This window comes from Choristoneura fumiferana, chromosome 5, assembly GCF_025370935.1.
Source record: "Choristoneura fumiferana chromosome 5, NRCan_CFum_1, whole genome shotgun sequence".
Classification (NCBI taxonomy): domain Eukaryota; kingdom Metazoa; phylum Arthropoda; class Insecta; order Lepidoptera; family Tortricidae; genus Choristoneura; species Choristoneura fumiferana.
Window position 1 is genome coordinate 1,008,556 of NC_133476.1, and position 6,525 is coordinate 1,015,080.

The 6,525-nt window shown below is 37.9% G+C and overlaps 1 protein-coding gene and 1 pseudogene across 1 annotated transcript in view; both read left to right on the forward strand.

Moving 5' to 3' along the window:
- LOC141427895 (death-associated protein kinase related-like) overlaps positions 1-6,525 on the forward strand; it is a 407,132-nt gene that overhangs the window by 154,288 nt on the left and 246,319 nt on the right. The gene's annotated exons all lie outside the window — the stretch shown is intronic.
- Positions 2,484-5,215, forward strand: LOC141427755 (U2 small nuclear ribonucleoprotein A'-like; annotated as a pseudogene).

A 6,525-nucleotide genomic window follows, 5' to 3' on the forward strand; every position in this document is an offset into this window, starting at 1 on the left:
ACAAAAAATCATGATGATGCTACTTGTTATTTTAAAAATAAGGACGTAACTACGATTTGTATGGAGAATCAAGCTTGCTGCGGACTCTTAAAGTGATACTGATATTTCTCATACTTTTTTCTCAGTTCCTCTAATGGTGCTCACTTGGCCCCCTCCCCTAACAACTTCATAAAGATCAACACATCACATCATGTCAGCCGAAAGATGTCCACTGCTGACATCGCCTCCCCCAAGGCTCTCCACTCAGACCGGTCTTGTGCTTTCCGCATCACGCGATCCCGTAATCTTAACGAAGTCGTCGCTCCATCTTGTTGGAGGCCTACCGACAGCTCGTTTCCGGTCCGCAGACCATTCGAAAACCTTCTGACCCCATCGGCCATCAGTCCTGCGCGCAATGTGCCCGCCCACTGCCACTTGTTTGCAATTCTCGGGCTATGTCGGTAACCTTAGTTCTACTGCGGATATCATCATTTCTAATTCATCCCGCAGAGAAACGGCATAGCCCTCTCCATAGCCTCTGAGTGACTTTGAGTTTTCTCATGAGGCCCATCGTTAGCGCCCACGTCTCAGATCCTATATCATCACTGGCAACAAACACTGGTCAAAGATTTTGACTTAAAACACTGCGGTAAAGTTGGAGGAAAGACACTGCGAAGCTTCCCGAACGCTGCCCAGCCGAGTCGGATTCGACGAGTGATCTTTCTCAAAGTTGGACCTACGTACTGGACCGTTTGTCCAGGTATACATAGTCGTCAACAACTTCGAGCGCAGAGACTTTATAAGATACCTAGTCATTTTTATGGTAATTTATTATAATGTTGCTCTTTAATGTTTAAATTTCTTCCTTTCTTATATTTTGCATGCGACTAAATTAATATTTCAGTTTGGCCCGTTCACCCTTTTACATCCTGAAACACAGGAATTTTCCAAGTGCAGGATAATGACTGTTATTATTGTAGCCTTTAGCTTGTTAACAAGTATTTTATCAGAGAACTAAAGATTATTATTATTGTAGATTAACTTTATTGCTTAAATTCTACAGTATTAAAAATACCCTATTTATTTTGAAAATTTCAAAATGGGGAAGTGGGTGTAAATATCGTTTTAACTCTAAGTACTTAGATAAAACGCTAAATAAACGAACTTGTCCCTTGCTACCTATGGTGCTGCGGACGCTGTATTCGTAGCACTACCTAGCACTACAATATTAACCTTTATCCACGGATTCGCCCGCGAAAACCATTAGAACCAAAGAGAATATAACCACTACGTATTAGAACTGGCAGTCGAATTGAGATTCCGAGATTTTATTAAATTAGAAAATAGAAGCAGCGTCATCTGCGCGGTCATGCGTGTCGGCACCAGACGTCGACCTCGGCCGGAATCCAGTGCGCGCCGTGCTGCATGGGCCGCTGCACCACGCTGCCATCCGCGTGCGCACCGTGCAGTACGCCGGCGTTGGCTTGGGGCAGACGCCGCCTTCTTCTCCAACTCGTATCGTTTTAAAGTTAGCATATAACTCATTAAAAATAAAGTTGAACGGGCTAGATGCCGTTACCTTCGGCGCGCAACAATAAAAAACTGTTCTGTTGTTGTCTATGCTCTAGTGTTGCCATCACAGTAACTTAAGCTAAGCTTTGAGGATTTTCGGACTATGTCAATGATTCTTATCGGGCGTTTTATAAATTTCGGTTAGTTTTTATCAATTTTCTGACACTCATTAAATTCGAATATACACATTTTGTCAAAGATAAGACCAAGCTAAATCGGTTGTTTGCCTCGAAACCTCCCACGGGTGACACTCTTTTCCGGCCCGGATAATCCGGGATGGAAATACCAACCCTGTTTTTCGTGTACACGCCCATAGAAGTTCCTGTCAGTTTCTATAGGGCGTGTACACGAAAAAACAGGGACGGTATTTCCATGTCGGTGTTATCCGGGCGGGAAAGAGTGTCACCCCTCCCAGATAGAAAAGAGCCATTCCCGAGGAACGCGAAATAAATGAATAAATACACAATAGTTACTCCTTTAAATGAATCGATAAAATTATGGCGACATCTGGGGTTCCCACTTACTGACGTCTTTGCAAAATTTTTTGCGACTTCTGAAAAAATAAGGTGGCAACACCACTGTCACTGTGAGTGACCTGAGGGGCTACTACGAAACTCGCAAATCGAAGTTCGTATCGCACCGTCCCTTTCACTCGCGTATTAAATGACGTAAGCGTCAGCGGGACGGCAACATACGAAGTTCGAGTCTTGCACTTCGTGGTATAGGGTGGCCCTGCAGGGCTACTACGAAACTCGAAACTCGAAGTTGGTGTCGTGCGGTCCCTCTGACACTTACACTATTTAATACGAGAGCGAGAGGGACCGCACGACACGAACTTCGAGTTTCGTAGTAGCCTTGCTGTGACCATATATCTATGCGGGCGTGTACACGAAAAACAGGGTCGGTATTTCCATCCCGGTATTATCCGGGCCGGGAAAGTGTCACCCAATAATTAATTCCGTTCCGCAACATGGCTGGCGAATAGACAGACGTATATTTCTGGTCAGGCTTTATATTCATTCATTTCATTTTCTGTCATGAAATGGTGTTTGTGTTGTTTGTGAATATAATAGCGCTTTCCTAAATATTTAATTTGGTAAATTAATAACAGTGCTATATAAAGACGTCGAGTTTCGAAAATGGTGAAGCTTACAACAGAACTTATACAAAACTCTATGCAATATATGAATCCATGTCGCGATCGCGAACTGGATTTGAGAGGTTAGTCCCGACGGACGTTATCAAATTGTTTCAAATCAAACCCATGTTTTTGTTCGTATCCTATTTATTGTAACATTGGCACCGGACTTTTAATTAATCCACTACAGTTGCTGGATTCCAGAATTCGGTTTGCTATAGAAAAGTAGGGTACGCCGCTGCCTACTCATATCAATTCTCTTAGTCGCCTCTTAGGATACACACCCTCGGGCGGGGGACACGGATTTGTAGGTACTATTCTAAAACCGGGCACTGCATGGACTGGAAAATGATAGTTCACCCGCTAATTAAATTGTACTTACATTTGTTGCCTCCTGTTTTCAGGTTACAAAATACCGCAAATAGAGAACTTGGGAGCTACTCTTGACCAGTTTGACACAATTGATTTCTCAGACAATGATATCAGAAAGCTTGATGGATTTCCACTACTGAAGAGGTTGAAATGCTTACTGCTAAATAACAACAGGATTGTGTAAGTATAACAGTATCATTATTTTTGCACTTTGCACTACAATTGATTACCGAAATTTATTTTCCTACTCAGAATCAGGAGCGCTTTCGATTGGAATAGGAGAAAAAGTGTCCCAGGTTTTTCATATAATTTTGTGATGTCCATTACACTACTGCCATAGAAATGTGTATGAACAATAACATAATGGAATAAAAAATCTTGGGACACTTTTCTTCTCCTATTACAATCAAAAGTGCTCCTGATTCTAAGTAGGAGAACGAAATTTCATCCAAACCTAAAAAAAAGTCACTTCAACAACTTTTACTGAAACTGCCCTAATAACATCTTACAGACGATTAGGCGAATCCTTGGAAAATATTACCCAACTTGGACTCTTTAATATTGTCCAATAATAACATAACGGAGCTTGGCGATTTGGACCCACTAGCAACTTTGTCAAAACTGAAAACCCTGTCACTTATGAACAATCCAGTTGCAAACAAACAGCATTACAGGTATGTTTGAAACATAGATTGATGAAATTGTAAAAAATGGCTGGAAATAACTGGATGAGCACTGCTTCAAGAATCCGAAAGTGGAAAATAAGATGTAGGGAGGTTTTTACCCAATAAGGGCCATTAAAAGTAAAGAAGTAAACCTATTTCACTTAAATAATTTATAAATAAAGTTTATTGTACTGTAATAGATAAATGAAGCTTTAATAATAATAATAGATAGTACAAGAAATAAAAAAAAATTTTTTAATAGTTTGTTGACTAACAAGTCATGTATCACAAATGCTGGCCTGCACACATCCTCGCTCGCATTTTTCTTACTTTTGATGATATGGGTAGATAGATTTTGATGTTTTTTTTGTCATCATTTTTTTTTTTGTAATGTCATATGATATGATGCATTGCCATTGATGATAATCAGACATAGGAATCCATGGGGCAAAATTTTGTGACAGGTAGTGAGTTCCTATATTGATAATCTCAGTTATCAATGCTCGTTCCATATACTAGTGATCACTCCAAGTTTTTTTGTAAAAATATGTTCTTATTGAAAGTGTAAATAAAGCTAGGAATTGCTTGACAAAATTAAATTAAACACTTTGACTTTTCAGAGCATACATAGCATATAAAATGCCAAATCTGAGACTGCTGGATTTCAGAAAGATCAAAGCAAAGGACAGAGAGGAAGCCAAAACTTTGTTTAAAAGTAAAAAAGGCAAGGAAATACAAAAGGAGATCACTAGAAAGGCTAAAACATTTGTACCTGGTGGGAATATGCCAGACTCTAAAGTCACCAGTAAGTATCACTGAACACAAACAAGTCTAAATTAAAAGTTTTACCAGGGCTTTTTTCAACACTTCTCCACAGTAATAAATAATGAAATTAAATACTCATAATGTTTTATATAAGATGTCATTGCCATGAGGCACATGAATCACATGGATGTACCAGTGTGACCGGCCATGGCCATGAGGCACATGTGCCTCATCAGACTTTGAACCCGTTAAAAAATCATGGCTTATCCCTAAACTGTTAGTGAATTTCTGATAAACTTGTGAATTTCCTACTTTTCAGATCTTAGTCCTCAGGAAATACACAAAATCCGTGAGGCAATAAAGAATGCATCGTCGCTGCAAGAAGTTGAGAGGTTAACAAGAATGCTGCAGTCGGGGCAGATCCCTGGACAGAAACCATTACAAGTTCAACCAAGCAATGGCCAGCGTAAGATGTCAATTTGTTTTATTCAACTTTTGTTTCATGGATGTCTTGGATCAGCAAAGTCATTGATTCCAGTTTATTTATGAAGCTACACATAAAGTAAACCCTGTCTATTGTCTAATGATTGTAGTTTGGAGGAACAGTAAAATATTATAAACCTAACTACCTACTGAAAGTTATGTAGCGAAAATTTAAATTTTTTACAAGTAAACTAATATTAAATTTTAATGCCAGATACAGTGGGGCTGGGAAAAACTTCGTCAGTTATTAAATTGATTCCTTTACAAAGTCATAGCCCCAAACAAAGTACTAAGTAGACAAGTGCATATCAAATTATACTTACTTGACATGATAACAAGGATTAGAATAGTATACATCTCTAACATATATCTAGTTTAATATCAATACAAAACCTTTTTATTTTAATAAACAACTTTATAAAAGTTTCAATCAAATAATGTTCTATTTAACTGTTAGTGCCATGCTAAAGTGTAGTTATAGGGTTGCTATGGTCACCTGATTATGTTTAGCAGGTTGACAGGTTGACGCAGTATGTCCTACTCAATCAGTAAAGCAGATTAGCGCTCATACTGAGCAAAGGAAAACAGATCTTTGGGTGATGAACCTTTTTTTACTCCAACTGTATATGTGTAACTGTCATGTGCAATATTATGAAATGTTATATATGGTATAAAATAAATGAAACAACATTTCCACAGGATTCCATCACCATAGTGTTACCTGGATGAAGGAGTTATCCTGTGAATGCGGGATGGTGCATCATAATATACCTTATTCATTGTTGTTGGTGCCTACACAAAACAGTTTTCACTAATAATTTCATTGGTGTATATTTTATTGCATTGCAGCTGAAATTTTACGTCAAGTGACTTCATAATCAGAAATATAAGAAGCTGGATTTGTGCTGATTTACTTTACTTGTCATTAGCAACCAATTCTTCATACAGATTTGCAAATTAATTATTTTTTCCTTTAAATCTAATAATAAGTACATAAAATTTTCGTGTCACAGTGTTTGTGACCAAACTCCTCCGAAACGGCTTGACCGATTTTTATGATTTTTTTTTTTATATTCGGTAAATTAATAGTGTATTTTACATTCTGAGAACTATTTTTCATACTTCTACGCGGACGGAGTCGCGGGCAACAGCTAGTATCAACTATAAATTAATAGCAACAATATTAAATTTCTGTTCCCTGTACAGTACACTATTTTTTATGTTGCCAAAGTTTAATTCCGTTTTTTTTTTTCAGAAGAAATGATGAGGAGATGGAGACTGACCAGACAAATGGCCAATGAAAATACTGAACTATGATTTTTAGCTGTAAGAAAAGATAAACTAAGTTTTACTAATATTACTTGTGCCGAGTTGAGCTGATTAGAACAGACTATGGTTATTGCTTTTAAGGTGGATACTACACAAAATCAAACCTTATTTGGCAAAAGAACAGATACACATACACATTTTCTGATCAGCGAATTTTCTTTTAATAAATTCATCAGTCATAAAAAGTAGTTTCATTTCAAAAATAGTTTTTTTTTAAATACT